Genomic DNA, 23051 nt, shown 5'->3' with positions numbered 1-23051 from the left:
CTATGTAGATTTCTCTAAACTACTTGGTATTGAACTTAGAGTATGAATTACATGATGTTTCTTAAGAACACTCATCTGAAAATCTAAGATTGTATACCTCAGCCAGTATAGCTCAGTGCCTTGACCAGACTAGGAAATCTAAGTAGGGGTTGCGAAGTAAAGAAGAAAGGACATGCATAAAGACATACGTATAGACAAGCTGGGGTCTGGTGGGCTACCTGCACTTCGATGGATAGAGTGACACAAAATATCAAAACAACCCAGAACCTCACCATGTCTGTTGTGTCCAAAAGAAGGAAAGGAATTAGCTAGTCCCTATAGGAGGACATTGTGAGCAGTCTCCAGCTGTAGGCATCCAGGACGAGGAAGCTGCAATTGCTAGTTTATACACACACTAGTTAATCATTTGTAAACACTAGTACTTGAACCAAGAACTTTGCCTTTTGTGTGTGTGTGAACACTAGTACTTGGATCAAGGCTTTGCCTTTCTGATCTTGATCACGGGAAAGGCTTTCCCAGTTTCCCATGGGCCCAAGTCCTTGGTCCTTGACATGCCTGTGCCTATGTCAAAATATGCATTCATTTAGGACTTCTTTCACTCCTTATACATTCTCTCAAGGCTTCCTTGTATCCTCATAAAAGTAAATATTGAATTACATTATATTTTCTCTTTTAACCTTTTCAACTGAATGTTGAATGATAATAAATAAATGATATCTATTTCCTTTTGTGTTATTAAGTAGAATTGCATCCTTATTATGTATAAGTGTTGTCAAGGTCATTTGATTCAAAAAAGAGAATTGGATGTAAGGACACACACACACACACACACAATTTTCACTGTTTTAAAAGAAAAACCAAATCAAGATTCTTGCTTATCATTAAGAAGAAAAATCTAGTTATTTCCACATATAAACTTCTAGAATGCTGTTTGCTTTGTTAACTAACTATGATCATGCAGGAGGAGTTAAGAAAGAAAAATTCCATAGTCTTCTTGCAATATAGTCCTTGCAGGTCACAGAAGTGATAGTCTCAGGGTCTTGGTATGATGTTGCTCCTCTTTATAGATGTTACTGTTAACAAAACCGGGGAGTAAGGGAGTTTGCAAGGTAGCAAGCAGATAATCCATCCCCATACAACTTATCATCTCAGCTGGATATAGCGCCCTGTGCAAGTCAATAAACATGGTTTCATTACATGCTGAAATATGGGAGAGTTGGGACTATGCCAAAAGCCGTTGATGACTGATGTCATTTCTAACATCTCTGTCTTTTTCAAGCATATTACATCAATAAATGCAAAATCCTTTATGCTCTCAAATGACAGCACCATCTATTTAATATTTTTAGAGTAGGTCAAAAGAATGTTTTTCTAAAGACTCTCCACAGAAGACATATTCTAGCAATTTTTGTGAAAGATAATTAAAAATGTAAGCTATCACAGTTTTACGATTTTTTATATATATATGATTTTGTTGTATTATTATATAGCAATCTGGGTATGAAGCTAGTGCCTATGCTTTTAGCTCATGATTTTTTTATCCTGCCCCTTTCCATTCTTTTCCTTTTTTTCTCCTTTTCTTTCATGACCATAGTCATGCTTATCATCATTTTACATACAAGTGTCATACTAGAATGACTCCAGTGTGTCATGCTTCCATCATTGCTAACATCCCTCTAACATTTTTCTTCATAAGAGAAAAAAATGTAAAAGATTGTCTTTTGCTTAATTCCAGAGTATCCTGTGTAGAATCCTTTGTATTCATATTCCCCAGATCTTGAGTAGTTAGAGCTCCAATCATCTGTTCTGTGGCAGAAAATCCAGTTATTCTTTGAATAGAAGAATTTTGCCATATGGAAGTTGAACAAAGTTCTTCTGTTTGCTTGAAATCCCCTATGTTCCTCCTTCTCCTCCTCCTCCTCCTCCTCCTCCTCCTCCTCCTCCTTCTCCTCTCCCCACTCTTTCTTCTACATTTGCAGTATTGAAACCTAAAAGATTGTGTGGCATTATCACTCTGGCAAAAGACTTCTCTTCATTTACCCAGACTGCAGAGTTCATATACTTCAATTTATCTTTGACTTTTATTTTACCTTGACAAACTATCAAAAACTGCTTTGGAATACAAATGATATTAAAAAAAAATTGCAGTTCCAGGACAGCCAGGAATACACAGAGAAAGAAACAATAATAATACAAAATAAAAATAAATAAATAAGAAAGAAAAAAAGAAAAAGAAAAAATTGCTACGAATTGATCTCATTTTTTTTCCCTGTATAATTAAATAAACTATTCACCAGTACCCACTCCTGCTAAGTGGATCTATGGCAGGAAACCAGTGCAGCAGAGCAAGAAGAAAGCAGAGCCTGCACCTGCCTTCAACAATATCTTCTATAAATGATGAGTTCAGAAGAGAATTCCCTGGATGGAATGAAAGGGGCTGGGACGACCAGTGCTAGACTCTAAATAGTGAGACACGAGGCTGAAAGACCAAGGTTCAAAACTCCATCACATGAAATCTTATGTTATAGGTCATTCTGGAGTCAGAACTGATGAGTACAATCTAAAAAGAGAATCATTAAGCTGAGAATGGGAAGCTCTCGAGTCAGAAAGATAATTCAGGTCCGGAGAAAAGAAAATTTGATTGTGAGCATGGGCTGACAGAAAAGAAGTGATGCAAACACAGGTATTAAGAAACTTTACTGTCAAGCCATGGCCTTCTGCCCATTTGGACTTCAGAAAACAACTGTTTACCAGTGTTATGCTAGTAGGAAGCAGACTGGGAAATACATTCGGCCTTCAAGTAAAGCTGCTCCTAAATAACCATATAGATATGGTTCTAGAGAATTAAAGACAATAGACTTCCTAAGGCACCTAGAAAAACAGTTGGCAATCAAGTGCATTCCAGAAAGCAGAAAAGGGCCAGATAAAGGAATTACCCACACCTCACACAGAAGAGCTGCAGAGATCCTGCCTGGCAAAATCCCAGCACTTTCATGACCAGTAACTATGAGAAGAGGAGTTCTCGTGGTTGCCATGTCCCTGTTCCATCCTCCTGTACTTTACATGCAGCATAACTTACATTTTGTTTACAGTTTGTCAGATCACATGAAGAGCCATCTCAACCCTGTGAAGAAGATTGTGCATTTTAGGGGTGTTAGTTTAGGAAGTGTAAGCAATATGAAGATCGGACTTTAACTTGGGGATTGGGTCAGCCCAAAATGTAGAAAAGACACATCTTCCCGCCCCCCTTTTAGTTGTACAGTTGTTGCCACAGAGCTTCTGTATAAACCAGGACTGTATTCCCCAGATTCTTTGCACTTAGATGGGTCCAAATGACTAACTGTGAACAATGATGTGTATCAATTCCTTGCTAATGTGGTTATAAACCAGCTAGTCACTGCTCATGTTCCTCTCCAGTGTGGTCACCGGGTGAAGCTTTCTGTGACCTACAAGACTGCATTGACAATGAGAGTCCTCCATTGCTTTGGTTAGGGAGATGTTTACCCCATATTTGCTCAGGAGGATCTGTTATCGTGTGTCTTCCATGCCCACTCTAGTTGTCAATAGCTAGCAGGAATATAGAAAGGCTTGGAGAATTTTGTGGGAGATATTCGCATTCATTTGGTCAGCTGCCATTATTGCTAAGATGAATTGCAATGGAGGCTGTGTTTGTCCAGGATTATGTCCATGAAGAAAAAAAGGAGATATGGGTGTGGTGAATGCCTAGTCTCTGACACAATGTACGGCCTGTCTAGAGGTAATTTCTTGTTAAATATTTATATTTCTAATGATTATTCTTCATTTTTGCTTATGAAAATATCCCTCTAGGTCACTAAGAACATTTGACTACTTTTTGTCTCAAGTGAATTAGATTAGGTAATGCATGTTGAAATCTCAATTTATAGCATGTTCGGTGTAACAATTTGTATATAGCTATGTAATAAGTTATCCCAAAATCTAGTAGTTTAAAAAATAACCAAGCTTTTATGACTAACAATTTCTGTTGGTTATGCTTTTGGGACCAGCTGGATTGTGTGGTTCTGGCTCAGAGCTGATGCAAAGTTTGAGTCAAGATGTGTAGAGCTTCAACCTTTTCTTTCTTCTCTCTCTCTCTCTCTCTCTCTCTCTCTGTGTGTGTGTGTGTGTGTGTGTATGTTTGTGTGAACAAATAACCATGATAAGTATGTGCATATTTGTGTGTGTATGCATGTGTGAATATTGTTACATGTGTGTCACAATGTATGTATGGACCTTAGCGGTTGCTCCTTGCCTTCCACCTTGTTTAAGATAGGCCCTCTTGTTTATCGCTGCATACACCCTGTTACCTGGTTCCCACACTAGGTTTACAGACTGCCACCATTGTGTCTGACTTTTCCATGTGCTCTGGGTTTTGAACTCAAGTTCTCACACTTGCTGGCAAGCACTACTGAACCATCTCCCCACTCAAGTTCCAAAGCAGTTAGTGTCCTTACATGGGTGACAAGTCGGTGCCTGGGACCTCAGTCTGATTCTGCACTACAGGGCTACAGTGACTTCACTTATATGACTTCTTGCTTTCATGGCATGGCTGCTGTTCCTCTGAAGACAATGATCCAAGATGGAAAGAAGGAAACTAAAAAGACTGATTTTTGTATGGTCAAGTTTTAGTCTAAGGAACTGACTTGTCTATGATGTTCCAGTCATTAAAGCTGATCCTCTATCTATCCCGTAGTTCAGAAGACAGGAATGAAACACTATGCTTTGAAAAGAGGAATATCATAAAAGATTTGTAAGTATGTTAAAAAAAATCTTCACATTTAATATTTTGACCTTTTCTAAATCCTTTTATCCTTTTTATGTTATTAATATATTACTTTTTCACTTAACTATTACTTTAATAATTCTATTTTAATTCCTAATTATTGGAAAGATAATTATATCTTTTATTTCGTATATAGTAACAACATATGGCATTTGATTTTATAAAAAGTCAGTACTGACTATGGACCTTTCAGACAAAATCAGGCTATCATATTGAAATGGAAGAAGTCCGATTTTAGTGGGTGGACTAGAATGAAGTTAATTAACTTCCCCAAATGCAGAGCTGTTCACTCCACTTCAAAAGATAGGATCTATATCATGATATGGGGGCTCTGGTTCTAATCCCCTTCCTTTTTAGTCATAAATCTGATAAATATTCAGTCAAAACCTCACTATTATAGTTATCTGTTATATGAGAAATCATTCACACAACTAATTAAAATAGTGTATTAAGTCTAGAGAATTGACATTTAACAATAAAAATCAGTACTAGTGAAAAACCACTTGTTCCAGGCCAGGGGTCAGCATTTACTCAATTAATCCCTAGAACCACGATATGAGCATACTTTTTATGCAGATCTGATGCAAAAAGTCATGTTCTTTGTGCTTGTGATGGGCTGCCATTTACATGTATAGTTCTGTTTCCTGGACTGCCTGACCTTCCCTGTGCCAAGCCCTTCTCCACTGAGAACTCACAGCTTTGGGATCTCCTTTCTTTAGATGACTAAGCTCTCAGTTTGTGTTCTAGAGTTCATTCACTGTCATCTGCCATATGTTGATCACTAATTGTTTCATGCTTTATTTTTTCCCTTGTATTATTTGAAATTTTCATACTATATATTTTTAACCTTGTTTTCCCATCCCCAAACTCCTCTCATCTCCTCCCCACTTTAGCCATTTCTGTTCTGAGTAGATTTAAACCCTGAGAGGGCAAGGATCCTCAGTGCTAATGAGCCCCTTATCCTGATTTACAGTATGAGAAATAACCCAAAGAAGAAACATCTTAGGTCAAGTTTGAAAATGTGGCCCAAAGAAAAACACAAAACAGCTGTAAATTCTACTTAACAAGCCGAAGGCTAAGCTATAACTCTGTAACAATATTAAGTAGCTTATGATAATTACTACACAGAAATATTCACTTGAGTGAAAAACAATAAAATAAAAATATTAAACTGATTCAGATTTTACCACCAAATCTGAGACATTTTAAGCTAGTTATAATATACAGAAATATTTTTAAATGTACCATCAAAAATGTCAAACTAAAATATTAAAATAATAAAAATCTTACTATCATAGTTAGAAAATGTCAATGTTACTGTGAAAAATGTTACTGTAACACTTCATAGGAGCATTAATGAACTTCATTCTGGAACATAGTAGTGCATGTTTGAAACCATTGAAATATCCTTTCTCCCAAACACCCTCATTTAAAAAATATTGAAGAGAATAAATAAAGGTTTATTTTTGAGGATACTTGTTACTACATTAGCTTTTAAAAAAGGAAAAACTGAATCACTCACCACTGAACAATAGGGAGACTGCTAAACTCACAGGATGGGGCTCTGTGCATTTGTCAAACAATTGTAAATATTTTTTAATGATATGAAGAAATATTCATAAAATAACATTAAGTGAAGAAATCGGTGATGTTGAGCGTTTCCTCATATGGCATCCTTCCAATTCCAAGCTATATATGATTGATACGTGCTTAAGACTATGACACATATACAATAAAATGGAAATAGGGCTGGCTCTAGAATGAGTTTTTTGTTTTTCTTTTGTTCTATGTTTTAATTTCTCTTTGTTCTAAATGTATTTTAATTTTTCAATAAACATTCATGGAACTCCCAAAACATGCCACTATGAATTCAAAAGATTTACAAATGTGAGCACATTTTCACTTAATTCTCATAAGAAGCCTGTGAGGTAAAATACTATTGTCACCTCAACTGTGTTGATAATGAAACTGATTCAGTGTGAGATGTAAATGTGTCCCCAAGATTCTACAGCTAGTAAGCCCTACAAGCATGAGTTCATGCACTAAATAAACTGCAGTGTGCTTAGCAAAGGTGTTTGAAATTGAGAAGAAAAATAATGTAGGGAAAAACATGAATTATGAATTAATCAATTTTTATTTCTGTTCATTATTAAAAGGATTGTACAAAATGAAGAATTCAGTTATCCATTAAGAAAACTATTCTGACATCCAGGAAGGCTACAATTGTCAGAGCTACAAGAACGGACACAGGGAATTGATTGTGGCATTGCTTTGTTGCTGAAGAGTTCTGCCTTCATGCTGAGGAAGGATGGCAGCTCTCAGTCTCCTTCTGCCAGGCCTATGAGTCAGTGATTCATGAAATCATAAAGCAAGGCTGGATGACCTAATCTGACCTCTAATTGCATTTATATTCTCATCCTCTAATTAGCCAGACAGAAGAGGCTGCTCTCTGTAAACTTGACACGTAGTTTTGCCTGCAGCTTAGCAGAATGAAAACACACAACCTATGAGGGGAGTCTACTCTTACCTTTCTTCTCAGACTTGAATACTCCAACTGAATAAAATATAGCAAGAATGACATGTCAGCACATTGTCAGGTAAGTATAGGAATTACACCATATAAATAGCTGCCATGAATAATTTAGCTGGAACTTGATCTGCTGTGAATAGTATTTCAGTTTCTCTTCCTCTTCTGGGGCTTTTACAACTTCAGATTTTGTGTCATAATATATAGCAGGGGATGAAGAAATAGCTGTTGAACAATAAAAATGTTCTAATCTGACAAGACACCTATAATTATTCTGAGAAATTAGTAATATTGTTGGCTTTTATCCAGTGACAGCAACAGCAATAAAACATTGGTAGAAAAATTACAGTTCTTTCCTCACTGTACTATTAAACTTTCCCCATTTTATGACAGTGGGCCACTCAAGGTTTTGTTTTTTTTTTTTTCCCCACAGACTGACCATCCTCTCCATCTGTTCTGTATCCTGGAAAATTCACAAAGTTCACCTATAAGCCATTCAGTAGATGGTAATATATCTGACAAAGTCTATGTGGAAGTACAAGTTAAACCAGGGGAAAACTGTATGTGAAAAGTTGACCTTACAAACTGTGAAAGAACTACAGCGTGATGTGGCAAGGCTCCATGAACCATATTTGTAGGAAGCTGTGATGCCAAGCTAAGAAAGGATGCTGGAAAGAAGTTGGGAATTATCACAGAAAGTACAATTTAGATAGCTTAGTCACTTGCTCTTGTGTTAAAGCTGAAAGGAAACTTGTCAAACTTAAAATGGAGTTTGAACAAATATTTTTTTAATTTATAAAATTGTAACTATATATCATGATGTTCAGAAACACATATACACGGGGGAGGGGCAGGTTAAGTAATCCAGTTCACATAAATCCTTCATCTAGTGACGAAGTTTTCAATAAAAGCATTTAAAATCTACTGGGCAATTTTCAAAAAATACATTAATAGATACAGTCACTATCTTTTACAAGAATTTGCTTGAATTTATGTTACTGAAGTGTAATTTTGTTCTTTAGTCTGTATCTCTACTACTTCATATTCCATAACCTCTATAAACTACCCTTCTACTCTCAAACTGAACTATTTAGCTGAAAACTTTCAACCATTTTCAAATCCCATGTATTAAATACTTGGCTTATTTTGCTTAATACAAAAATCCTCCAGCTTCATATTTTTGTAAATTCTGAGATTTCCTTTACTGCCCCGGAATAACATTCCACTGTGTGTGTGCGCCACCTTTACATTCATCAATTAATCAATAGGTGGACATATATGTGCTGGGATAAGCTGATAGGAACAATCCTGCAATGAACGTGTGAACTGTAGATACATGTTTCCCGTGTTGACCTCATTTCATTTTTCCCCAGTAGTGCATCAGTGACCATATGATTGCTCTACTTTTAGATTTTCTTGAGAAACTTTAGTAAGTGTTTCTACAATAGATGTGTTAATATACCTGATAGGATTCCTAGCCATGCCCACATGACCGCACATGCGCTGGTGAGACGCTTAGTCATTTCCGGGCCGAACGTCCTATGTAATCCGTGCACTGCCTGGTCGTGTAATTTGCGCACAGCGTGATCATGTAATCTATGTACATGAGTGGCATAGCCACGTAAGGCCATATGCGCATGTGCAGGGGAGGGGGTCCGTAAACGGCAGATCCCAAGTACCCTCCCCCTTCTTCTGGCACAAGTCTTCCAAATAGACCCAAGCACATTCTTTTCTGTTCCTCCCTTCTAATAAACTCTTAGAGTGGGTTTTGTTGTGCCCCATGACTTTTCTAGCAGAATAAACAGTGCATAAAACTAACAATCCTACTAATCCACAAAGGTGAGGAGGCAAGAGTGCTTATATCTCCATGTTCTTGTCAACAGTAGTCAGGTTCATCTTTTTTCTAATAGTCATTCTAACAATTATCAGAATTTCCCCAAACTCTTCAGGTCAATTGTTCTTAGATGCAACATAACTACTATGCACCTTTACTATAAAGATGAAGAAAATATTTGTTTGGCTTTGACCTACAGCGAGTGGTATTAGAAGCATGGGCTAAGAACACAGTCTACATTAACGCTCCCCCAGAGCACATGATTCTTGTATTTAACTGAAAACAAAAATAATAAAGACAAACCTAAAGCCTCCTTTGTGGTCAGGGAAAGTGAGTGGGAAGGCACTGGGGAGAAAAAAGAAGGATGCAGATAGAAAAACACTCAGAGAAAAGACACAAGAGTGTGGCTAGAGAATAAGGAGATAAAATGTAGCTGTTGGGGAAAACTGAACTGCAGGAACTTGAAGACCATTGATGTTGTATATTTCCTATTACACTGGCCCTCTTCCAAACTGTCCTGTATATCCCCCTTTATGCCTTCAATATTTTCACAGAACCTAGCCATATCATATGTAGTCTTCTGGAAATGAACTTTGCAGAAGTCAATGACAGAGCATGAAGAATGGCAGGCCCCTTAGCATTGAAAGCCACTTGGCAGAAATTTAATGGTTTATCAATGACATTTATCTTGGAGATGATGGGAAAACTATAAAGATTTTATTTTTAAAGTAAACAGCCTCACTGGGTTTTTATAAATTTTATTTTATTTTTAAATTTTTCATTTTACATACCAACCACAGTTCCCCCTCCCTCTTCTCCTCCTGCTCTCGCCACCACCCATCCACTCCTAAGAAAGGGTAAGGCTTCCCATGGGGAGTCAGGAAAGTCTGGCACATCAAGTTGAACCTCCCTAGGTTTAATTTTTACAAACAGATGAGATTGCAAACGTGGATAAGAGAAGTTGGGGAACAATAGGAAGAGTCCAAGAAAATGAAAGTGAAGCAGACATTTAAACACTGAACGAATAATATTGATAATTAATTTGAATGGAGGTAGAGTATATTAAGAGCAATTGCTGAATAAATATGTCACTAATCAAAGTATGCAAAGCTTACAAAAGAGCATTACTCCTGGTGGGAGAGATAGCAGTTTAAGACTTCTGAATGAGGATATATAACCCTCAGTGCAAATGAGTTGAATTCTGGGAAGAGATAGATGGTCATATGCATGGTGCAAAAGCTATATGGTGATACAGTAATAACTTGTAAAGAGAAAGTTTATTTAGTTCTTAATTCTGGAATTAAGGAAATTCCCAATCCCTGCTCTTAGGTCAATTATCCAGTCCATGACATGAGAACACTTTTCTAAAGTCATAAAGCATGGAGGCATATTAAATAAACAAACAAACAGATCCACCAGCTCTTGAACATCTCTCCAGGAGGTTCTACCCCTCAGCATTCCTTCACCAAGGAATTGAGAATGTCCATAGTATTGGTGACAACAGACCACACCATCTGTATACTACAGTTTATTAGTAACATGTTTCTCTAACTCTTAAATATTTAGATGTTTCAAGCAACCTCCAGGCAAGATTGCTGAGTCTCCACTCTTTTGTTGTTGCATTCCCTGATGAATGCTTAGGATGTTGATATTTGTGTGTGGATGAATGGAATCCCAAATGCTTCAGGCTTCTAGTACAAGAGGCTAGAAGTATTATGCAAGTGTCAGGGGTTCTTTAGGGCTAACACAGATGATCTTAGTATAATTCCATGAGTAGGGGCCACCAGAAACTTTGAAAAGTGTAGCTTTGAAAATAACCTTGACTGTGTTCAGGCACTTAGAGGATTTTCAAACCATTAAATGTAGGGGATACAATTTTGAATTAAAAGCCTTAAAGATTTACATTGGTAAATTATTACCCCAGCCAAAAGAAAACAAACTCTTCATTGTTTACACAGAGTACATTGTAATTAAGCCTGTAAAATACAAATGGCATAACCCAATAAATGATAAAATAATATTAAAATTATGATTCACTGCCTCTTTCACTGAGCACCTTCAAATAATAGCTATTCTGAAACCCTGCTGGATGAGGTCATCTATTGCTGTCTATTTAAATATTGGAGGATGCCAGTAAATGCAAGCATTTTCAATGTTAATTAGGTTATGCTAATGTTATTGAAAATAATCTGTCTGTGTACTTCCTGCTTTTCCTAATGCTCTGATGTGGAATACAAAGGCTGGTCTCTGTAAGCTTTACTGTATTTAAAGAGAAAGCCTCCACCAAAAGAGGTGTTGAGCAGAATTCTTGGGAGGCAGTTTTAGGTAAGAACACTGTTTTCTAATTATTATGTATAAAATGCCATAATTAAGGATAGAAACATGGAAGTTAAATATACTTAGAGTCTCTCTCTCCCTCTAAGAATTGTCAAATATGCAACAAATCTCAGGCTTTTATTATTGTACCTAAATATTATGACTTACAATAGCAAGTGAATTTAAGATATTTTCTATTTTAACATAAATGACTCCCAAAGAAAAATGGTTTACAAAAAAACTTTTTTTTATTCAGATTTCCCCATGAATGATGTTTTCTAGTAAGCCACAGCTGACTGTGGGACTACAATTCTAATTGACAGAATTGACCGTAAGTCCCATAGGTGGTTGCTCATGGTACTCAGAGCCTCTCTGTCTAATACATGCTATTTTGTAGGCATCCTATATTTGTGTTTGTAAGATTCTTCCAGGTGAAATTTAATCCAGAATTTTAAATATGTTGGTGCATATGCATATGCCATGTCAAATTAAAAACCAAGCTTCAGTATGAGATGAAATTGTCTGCCTGACCTACTTATATGTTTATCAAATGTTTTCACTATAGAACTGGCCAAGAAAGAAACTTAGATGTGTTGAAATTAGCTTCCAAAAGTAGGTCCATTCACTCCCTTTTGAATCCCTTTTATCTCTGTTTGTTCTATTTCATATCCTAATCTTCAACAATAACAATAACAATAATTCTAAACTCTCAAGACCTTACATATGTTGAATTGTCTATTGCTTGGCGAATTCATAACTGCCTCTTGAGGCAGTCGATAGTGCCGGGTGCTAAGGAGCTTGACTAAGAACTGCAGTATTCCTGACATCTGAAGAACATAGTACTCTAAGTAAGGCAGACTTGTCTGGCCTGAAGCTTTATTCTCAGGATTAGCTGACCAGATCAGATGTAGAGATGACTACTAAGGCCATTGCCCATGGACAACAAACCAAGATATGTCATCTTCCACTCTTGTGCTTAAGTATTAACAGAAGCAAATCAAGAAAAAGAGAACGTGTTGAGATTGTTTGAATCAAAGTGATAATCATATTGATTTGGTGTGATGAAAATCAAATTGGAAGAGGCTAGAAATCCTAGACACATAGAGCCCTAAAAATATGATATGGCAAATGAACCATGACTGATAAACTTAGCCTCATTTCGTTCTTATAGATTTTCTGCAGCTGGAGAACACAAGGGAGTGAGTTCATCTCTGGCAAAGAAGAACCAAGCTCACTCTTAAAGGTGCTTTACATGGTGAATAATGATTTAAAAACCAGACACTGCCTTTTTTTAGTAGCTGGGACATTGGAAGCAGAGATTAAGCACAGGGCGATGAGCTGGGTGGAGAGGATATATCTTTCTTGAATAGTAATTCAGATTTATATTCCCTTTGTTAGCATTCAGGTTTGACCTCCACCAAGCTCTGTGTAATAAAGTAGTAGGACAACATAAGGAAATGTCCTTTCTGGCACCAGTATAATATAGAGGCCTCGTGACCTTTCCCTTCAAACCAACTTGGTCATGAAACTGGAAAGCATGAGAAGTTGTTCTCATCTGAAAGTGACTCCTATTTTGGAATAGGTATGGATGTATATGGAATCTAGGCATGCTGGTTTTTATTCAGTCCTCAGTCAGATGTGTTTCAGATGCAATCACTCTAGCATTTTATTCTCTCTGTTTAACCCTTCCCTTCCTGCTCATCTATCTAGGGAAGGGGTGCTATTTTTTTTAATCCCCAAACATATGAGGTTTTATTTTTATGGGCTCTTGTTTCTCTAGATTAGTATCAGTTATAGAAAATGTCAAACCTATTGGAGTTCCTGGAGGTGGCAGGGGAGTTCTAAGTCTCACAAATGTCACCTGCACTGTTATCTCAGCTTCTGTTCTCCATTGCGTGCCAACAGTATTCTATGTTACTGTCACTCAGACTTAATCTTCATTTCGACATTGTCTCTCCTTAGTGATGCTGTGGAGATGGGAGAGAAGATGAGGATCTTCTGAAATGTTATCTGCTTTCTCTGTGTAGGAAATGGCAGTTTTTGGAGTTTTGCTGATTTTCAGGCATTTCATGTTCTAGAGATTATGCAAAAGGGAAAACACAGGTAAAAATTCACGTCTTACCAGTTGTTTTTCCCCTCATAACCTTTGCTAAAATTCTTTTACATTTTTTCTCTGGTGATGTTAATCTGTGTGCATGAAAGAACAAGTAATAATCAAACTCAATACTTTTCATAAGAGAATATTCGTTGTGAGGCTAGGAAAATGGTCAGTAGACTTACACCTACCAAAAGAATGCCTTGAGATCACTATATTTTCTCAAGTCAAGAAGTTTGTCCAGATGCAGACACCACTAGTTGAAATAAAGGTTTTGGCAAAATAGTTAGACCTTGTTCCAGAGAAGTGCCTTGCACACACACTTAGAATGCTAAGTGTTTATATATATTTATTTCATTTGGCTCAAAAAATATTAAAGGTAAATATTCTGCCCAAATTGTAACTAAGCACTTTCTGGTCAGGCCAATGGATACCAAATTCAAATGTCATGGTCATTGTTTCTTTTATAATATACTGTTGACAAGATTTTTAAAAAAATATTAAATTTTAATGGTGACTACTAAGAAAATAATCTCAGTGCTTTAGTGTGTAAGTATAATGTTATACTTCTGGAAAGAAGTTTTAGTGCATTGGAGGTACAGTTTATATTTTTCAGAATTCTCTTCACGTCAGCTGTTCATTTTTACCTAAAGTTTGTGATTCATTGCAACTGAGTCATGACTTATATTGGTTACAATTATGAGTATAAAAAGTAGGAGTGTTATAATGGAGGGAAGGGTTCATTTCCTAGTGTTATCAATGGGAGAAGGGTTTTACTGACATTCAGCTAGGTAGATGGGACAGTTCATGCCAGAGAAATATGGATAAAGTGAAATGGAGCGTTGTAGTTCGGATGATAAATGCCTCCCTAGGATTTTGAGAGCACAGCTATTGGGAGAGGCTGAAACTTTTAGTAGGTTCATATTGTGGGATATCTCAGGCCACTAGAGACATGCCCCTAAAGGAGATTCTGCCATCCCTGTTTCCATCTTCTTGTTTTTCATTTCTTCATTTTATTATTTGTTCATTTATTATTAATTTATTCATGTGAGTGTGTACATGAGATTCTTGGCTCAAATTTAAGGCTTTGTGCATTTTATTCCAATGCTCTGTCACCAATCTATAACCCAAGCCCTTCTCTGTCTCTTGACCCTGAGGTATCCTGTACCATTGCTACCCACCATATCTATCAGAAACTCAAAGCAACGAGTGTCCTTAATCTTAGACTGGAGCATCAAGAGCTGTGAAGTAAGTGATCTTTCTCTTATAAATGTATTGTGTCAGGCAGTTGACTATCATAATACAAATGTAACTAATATAATGAGAAAATATAGAGAGGATTGTGGAAAGAAAAAGAGAAACCAGTTTAGAAGAAATTTATTCATATGGCCTTTACATTCATTTAGTCAGTTTTATAGATTGACTTATAGTCTAGTTGTATTTCAACCTAAGAGAATATAAAAGTAATCAAGACAATATCAGAAGCTCAGGATCTTCCAGGAACTTTCATATAGAAGAGGATCAGGCATAAACAGAATAATCACCCCCAAGTCCCTTATGATTGGTGGTAACTGCAACAAAGGAAACCGATGGAGAGATGTAAGAGAGTACCAGAGGGGAGGAAATGTGTGGAGGGAAAGGATGCTGCAGACAGTGTGCAGTGAGGTTTTCCTTCATGAAGCATAGTTAATTCCTGAAGTCTTCAGGAAGATGATGCTTCTTTTGTCAGTACCAGGGAGAGTGAAACACTAGAGAATGGCTTCCAAGATTCATGGGCTTTGGTGCTGATCAGTTTAGAAATGTAGAAGGAATTATACAGCATCAAGGCTTCAAACAGGGTCTTTCTTCCAAACACCTTGCAGAAAGGCACCAAGTGCTTAACTAGATCTGTTCATGTGATTATCTGATGGCAAAGGAGTGGCTGACTAATTTCTCTTCAAAAAAGACAAGATGGTATATTTGTACTAAACCCTTGAAATATACTTTGTAAATGAACTGCCTGACTTTATAGTATTTTGGTTGGTGTCATAAATATTCTTATGAGAGAACTACATAGGAAAGAAAACTCAGTTCCCATGAGAAAAGGTTTAGAATTGTATGTAAGTTGATGGATACGGGAACTGGATGGGGGAGCATATTTTAAAGTGTGGTAACTGTGAGCAATGTCCTTGGACATGAGGCTATTAGTCACAAAGTTCAAATGATTTTCCTTGACAAGAATTGGAAGTTTAGCTGTGATACTAAGTTTACCCCATCTGATAAAAGGACACTATCTTTCTTTAAAGTTTGTCCTATCCACAGAGGTATACCTTTAGCTCTTGTCCAAGAGCACCAGACAAATGATTTTTATGGCTTGTGATTGATAAGATATACATGTATTACAATCCTGCTATGATCCAGCCTCCTCTGGGTAGATCCTCTGTAGAACGATTGCCTCATTCAACCTTTATAAAAACTGTACAAAGTCAGTTCTACTTGAATGGCAGAAACATCTTCGGGAGAGAAAAACAAGAAAACAAAATATAAGATCAAATAAGAGGCTAATCCTGGACAAGATCCCTGCTTTATAATTCATAGAACCAAATTCCTGATCATAGTATCATTCTGCTTTTCATCCCCAGGGTATAATATTTTTTCTGCAACTCTATGTATGCTTATTGAATTGATGGAGGAATGGACTGACAGAGTCCTAAAAGCCTAAATAGTATAAATGAATTCATCTATGTTATCTTAGAAAGGAAGAAAATAGGGGATTTCAGCAAAATCAAAATATTCAATTTCAACCTTTAAACAAATGCCATTCTAAGAGGTAAAGAATAGTTGAAAAGCTCCCAGGAATGGTATTGGGCAGATGGATTTCTTCTCAAAGAACCTCAATATTCAGGGAGGATGTTGAGAGAAAGACACACACACACACACACACAGAGAGAGAGAGAGAGAGAGAGAGAGAGAGAGAGAGAGAGAGAGAGAGAGAGAGAGAGAGAGAGAGATGAATGATGCCCTGGGCATTCATTTAGTCTGGGGCTCCAAAGGCCATTGTATTGCAGCTGCAAAGAAGAGAACACTGCCGTCAGGAGGCCCCTTTAACTGAAAGTCAGCCTCCAATAACCAGTCCTGGAGAAAACAGTCCCCTTGCCCTTCCCCCAGCCTCCTGGCTTCTTATAGACTCAGTAAAAGCTTTTGGAGTTGTAGTGCTCACAGGATATTCCACTATAGATCATGGTGTAAGATTACATCATCGCGCCCTCCGCAGGTAATGACATCTTTGGCTAGGGCTCATATCAGACACCAGTCATCACACATGACATTGCTGCAGTCAGACTACAAAGTGACACGAGAGAACATTGAGAAAGGGCAAAGGGATAATTGCATCTTTTCTAAGGAGATCTTCAGGCACTCGGCCAAATAAAGGTTAAGATCAGTTAATGATGCAGGCAGAGCAAGAAGAAGCCACAAGCATTTGCTGCCTCTCACACTCCTGCCAACAGATGCATTCTGTCAAAACCACAGTCAGAATGGCCTTGCTAATAATTGTCTGGCTCTGCTATTGGCAGCTCGTCTTCTAAGATAGCATCACTGAACAGTGCAGGCCCTGTGACCCAGCATTGCTTCCCTGGTACACTTGGCTTTTCAACTGAGCTTTTCGGCCTCAAGGGACTAAGTGACCCTTGCTCTACTTCATTTAAGCTGTTTAGGGGGTTCTACTTGGATCAATCAAAGGGCTGTCAGACCCATTATGGGGTCTAGATGTCAATATGTTCTGAATGTTGAAGTGAAAGCTTTCTAAGCAGTGGTTTATCTCATGCATATAAGATGATTGAGCCATGTGAAATCACCACTCTTAAACGTCAAAATAAATACCGATTAAACCTGATGTATTTATAATATCCAATTTTGATTGTATAAAATATATGTGATGAAAATTAAATCTAATTTCACCCCAATCTTGCAGATCTGCCAAGGGTTCATGTGTTGAGTATTTGATTATGGGCTTTGGTGCTATTTGGAAGTGGAAGAACTTTTAGGAGTTATTGTCTTATGGGAGAAAGTCATTTGGGATGTACCCTTGAAAGGTAATAGAACCCTGGTCTCTGTTATTATCATATATTGATTGTACATAGTAATTATGAAGAACAAGCTGTGGTCTCCTCACTAAGAGTACCTTCAGTCTAGTTTAGAGACAGATAAGCAAGTCAATGTCTAAACCATGATGAAGGCATATCCAGGGCCTGGTTTTAAAAATAATATTGGAAGATGGCCCTGAGGCCAGAGCCCACTATTAAGTCTTCCATAGCCAGACTACAAGCTGTATAACCATGGAAGTTAAATAAAGAGTAAGGGATTAGGGAGAAGGAAAAAAATCTCCTGAGGAAGGAGAAATAGAATATACAGTTATGGATAAATGGGGGGGGGTACTGGAAGAGGCAGATTAAACAGATATGGGAAGAGAAGGGAGGAAAAGGAGGGAATGCAAGGAAGTTCTGCTTATACTAAGGACCATTTGAGCATATGAAAACCCACTACAGTAAAAGAATCTTAAATATACATATACATATATATATATATATATATATATATATATATATATATATATATATGCAAGAAAGCTAAACAGAGTCTCCAAATAAGTTGAGGTAGAAAAAGCCTCAACTACACAACTCTTGCCACTAAATGAAACCTCCATTGTCAGGAATGGGTTACATTGCATTGTTGGTCAAAGGTGCCCCATGAAACTCCTCAAACAACCCAGGCTGTCCACACACTGGCGATAAGGCTCTACTGCTGAAGACAACACCTACACAAAATATTGAACACAGAGAAGTTGAGCTGGTGCCTACCCAGGGCTTCACCTCTACTGAACAGTGTGTGCGGTACTAGAAGGTGCTCTGTACACTGCCAGATGAGAAAGACAAACACCAAATCAGCTCCAAACCCTTCGATCTGCAGTGGTAACCTACATGCAAGATATACTCATGCAACAGTGACACAAAAGTTGTGGGAATAACTAATCGCTACATGATTGCATTTAAGGCCAACTCCATGAGATAGAAATTATACCCACATTTGAGACCCACATTTGAACAAAGTACAGAGAGTGAGAATCCTTGGATCACTCAGTCCTAAATGGGATGTCTCCATCAAATCCCTCCCCATAGGGTTCAGGGAACTCTGGGAAAGAAGACGCTGGAAGATTTTAAGAGTCAGTGGGGACAGAAAACACCAAAGAAACAAGGGTTTCTCGGCACAGCAGGATAAAGACACTTATGAAGTAACAGAGAATATGGCGGCATATAGAGGGCGGTATCTGTCTGTGCCGGATGGCTTCCCACTGTTGAGAGGGGAAGTGGACACAGCCCCTATTCCTAACCAAGAACTTATCTCCAATTGATAACCTCTCACAAAGGAAAAATTAGTTTTCTCAAATGAAGTCTCACTTGATATACAAACCATGCTTAAAGGTAGGCCTCATGCCCAGAGTCAATGGCCAACAACCACAGCAACAAAAAGAAATCAATGGAATTTTGGGAGATTTTCTTTTCTCTCATAATGCTTTGGCTGGGAATTTTTTTAACCTTGCTGGTCTTCTGCTTTTATTATGGTTTCCTATCTAGTATTTTTATGGGATTTCTGTGTATGCAAATGTATATGTCTCTGCATCTGTATGTATTTCTTGTACTTTTTCTTTGGTTGATTTTTTCCCAAGTTTGTTTATTTTCTTATTCTGATTTATTGGGTTTTATTTTAACTTTTTTCTAATGTCCATTTGTTTAATAATGAGAGAGAGAGAAAGAAAGGGTGTGGATTTGGGTGAAAGGAGAAGTGGTAAGAATTTGGTAGGAGTTGGGGGAGGGGAAACCATTATCAGAATATATTGTATGGAAAAAAAAGCTATTTCGGGTTTTTAAAAAAAAGTAATATTGGGATCTAGAAGCCTATATAAAGTTAAGGACATGCCTATTTCCTTACATAGCAGCCATTTGGAATTCTTTATAAGCTGAGAGGAAAGATGGGCAACTCAGAAGATAATCTGAGGACAGAGAAAATAGGCATCACTCATGGAACCGAGGAAACAAACATCAAGGCAATCATAACCTTTGTGGGTGCTGAAAGGCCAGTTCTTGACAGAGAGCTGGAGAAGTTCTTCTCAGGGAACCAGAGTTCTTCTCTTGGAACTGGATTTATTCCCGGGGAACCTGAGTTCTTGACAGGTATTTTGTTATTTGGCGGTTGGTTTTGTAATGGGAAGGCTATGCCTCTTCCTGTAGAAAGCACATACTTTTTATTATTTTGAAGGACCTCCATAGATGTTTATCATGGCTATACTAATTACATTCTCTTGAGAAGTACTTAAGGGTGTTCCTTTCCCACACCATCGGCATCATATGCTACTTGTTTTCTTTCTTTCTTTTTTTTTTTGGATTTTCGAGACAGGGTTTCTCTGCGTAGCTTTGCGCCTTTCCTGGAGCTCACTTGGTAGCCCAGGCTGGCCTCGAACTCACAGAGATCCGCCTGGCTCTGCCTCCCGAGTGCTGGGATTAAAGGCGTGCGCCACCACCGCCCGGCAACTACTTGTTTTCTTAATGCTAGACATTCTGACAGGGATGCGATGGGATCTCAAGTTAGTTTTAATCTGCATTTCTCCAATGCCTATGGACTCTAAACCTTTACATGTATTTTATGGCAGGTCTCATCTTGTCCATCTCTCATTTTGCTTCCTGACTTCTGTAAGGTGAGCAGACCTCCTTCATCACAGGTGCATTCCATGTAAACTCTACTGCCATACGTGCAAAACAATGAGCCAAACAATCATGGACTGAAACCTCTGAGTCTATTAGCCAAAGTAAATTTTTTCATATCATAGCTTGCTTATCTCAAGTTGTCTTTTACAGTGACATAAAAGAAAGGGGTTGATCACAATTTCCAAGTTTTTTTTTTCCAGATGCTCACACGAATGTGCTCTTAAGCATGTATGATTTTTATGCCAGTGAAGTCACATCTGCAGAGCTCCATCTTGTACCCTGATAGGTCCACTCAGTTTACACTGGAGACCCTGGAAAAATAGCTTATTTATTTAATGGTTGTAGGTTCTTCATTATATGAGTTCTTTATTGTGTAAATTATTGTAATTTAATCCTTTCTAAGTTGTTTCAAATTTTCTCATTATAGACATTTATAGACTAAATCCTAGTAATATAATTGTTGGATGATATGTGCGTTTGTTTTAAATTTTGACTAATACCTTCAACTCTCTCCCCTACGATATTGCAGTTAAGGTTTTTTTTTTTACCAAGAGCATATGAAACTGTTCACATTTGCTGGTAGTTAAAGCTATCCCTCTTTATAGAAATCTTAATAAAGTGTTATAGGATAGAATTGTTACCCTTTGCCTTTCTTTAATGTCACATAACTTTTTATTCCTATTGATATAAAAGCTTGCCGAAATTCAGTTTAGCTTTCCCTGTAACTGTTTTCTATACTTTTATTTTGAATACATGCATTTTAAATATTACAAATATTTCATACACTTACTATAATAATATTGTTTATTTTATTTGTGTGTTTTTAAGCTTTAGATGAATGATTTAGTTGGGTGGTATTATCATTTGATAGCTGTATTTCCTTCAAATCCTATTTTTCATAATTTATTCATATAGCTTCACTGGAGTCCATACTTTCAGCTGTAATTAAGTATCTTATACTCGAATTAGCTGAGAACTAATCTTTGATCTGAGAATTTCCGTAATGAGCAGAAACTATCTTCACGTGCACCATCACACATCCTACAGGACAGAAATCACGTGGGTGCTGCTATTTCTCCTCATCCTCCACAGCACCCAGTACTGTCCAGCTGGGACATTTGCTCATCTGGTATCAGTGTAATTATATTTCCTTTTGTCTCAGTTTCTTTGCTTGCTCTTTTCCACTAGCAAGACTGGGTTGGGAATTTTTTTTTTTTTTTTGGTTCTTCAATTTATTTAAAAGTACTTTTGGTGTGTTATTTGTGCTTATGGTTACAATTGTATTCTTTTTATACAGAGTTTTTTAGAGCAATTTGTCCAAGTTATTCCCAGAACTGGAAGTTTGTTAAATTTATATGTGGTTTATTATAAAATCCATTATATGATAAGGCCTTGCTACTGATACCACTGTGAAAGAACTGAATCACTGCTCTGAAATACATTCTAGTTTTAATTTTTTGTTTTTCAATATTCAGTGAGACAAAAAAGTGAAACTCTTTTTTAATTGTATAAGTTGGAAAAGAAACACTAAATTCAGCAGAAAAGAAAATACATGCATTTCATACATAAACAATTGAGTGGTAACTGAGTAATAGTACATATATATGAGGGTTTGCTGTAGCCCTTTTTCCATGGAGAAACGTTCTCTTCATTTTGATGCTGGAGTAGGGTGGGGGCTACTACAGGGAAGGTTTGACAAAGAAGTCATAGAAGCTTAGTCCTTGGATGCATTATTCATTTTGGTACCATTATCTCTGTCACAACTATAAATTTTAAAAGTACATATATGGCTACTTCTTAGAGGCATTAAAAGTAACTTATTGTTTTTTTTTTTTTAAAGGAGAAGCAGTTTATAGCACAAAGCACTTAAGTCAACTTTATTAAGGTCTTTTCTCCAATAAAAGTAAGTACTTCATCTTATTTGCAGTGTAGAAATACTCTTAGCAAGATAGCAAAGAGTTAATGCTCAGAATATTATAAGAGCTAAATTGAGCATCATTTATTTTCTTATTAAGAGCTGTTTATGCTGGAATAAATATTAATGTGCCGAACCTGACAAAATACAGTATTTGAAAAGGAATAATTGTATACTTCCTTACAAAGATTCCACTATAGGAGGGTTACATGCTTGTTATTAAATTAAACACAACAAGAAACGTTATGACCACTCAGCCTGCATAGTCCTAGTCAGGAATTATTGCCTCCTTTTGCAAACAGAAAGAAATACTGTCTCTTTAAAAGCTGAGCTTCTTTATAAATCTCAAAATTGGGAATGAAGGAACATAATTACTCTTATCTTATGGTTTTGCTTCTTTGGAAATGGCCTTTTATCTTCTAAGGAATGACCAATAGAATTACTGAGCTCTGTGGTTCACAAAAGACATCTACTGGGAATAATAAACAATGTTGACATGATAATACTAGACCATGTACTATCACCAGGTCAGAGAAAACGTTCTCTAAACTGACTTCCTTCTTGGACTTCCATAAAATTTGTACCATATGTCTATAGACTCAGTCATCGTCAATATAGCAACAAAATGGTGGCTCATAACTTTGGGACTTTTTACTCATTCTAAATTAGAAAAGGAAAGAGATAAGCAGAGTTCCTGTGTGCCTTGCTAACACAGATGGATACAAGCTGAGCAATTTGTTCCAGAATTCTGAAGACAGATGCTATGCTATCATCTCCTAACAGATTCATCTGAATTGTAGGAATGATAAAATATCATTTCTCT

General features: G+C 37.0%; 1 long non-coding RNA gene across 1 annotated transcript; it reads left to right on the top strand.

Moving 5' to 3' along the window:
• Window positions 1-12234: 12234 nt before the first annotated feature.
• On the top strand, window positions 12235-20589 carry LOC114692274. The gene is made up of 3 exons (XR_003734389.2): window positions 12235-13581; window positions 14731-14821; window positions 20259-20589. It is a non-coding gene; the product is annotated as an uncharacterized LOC114692274 (long non-coding RNA).
• Window positions 20590-23051: the final 2462 nt, after the last annotated feature.

This window comes from Peromyscus leucopus, chromosome 20 (genome assembly GCF_004664715.2).
Source record: "Peromyscus leucopus breed LL Stock chromosome 20, UCI_PerLeu_2.1, whole genome shotgun sequence".
NCBI lineage: Eukaryota > Metazoa > Chordata > Mammalia > Rodentia > Cricetidae > Peromyscus > Peromyscus leucopus.
Note: the sequence above shows the minus strand (reverse complement) of the source record. Positions and strands in the feature narration are given on the sequence as shown.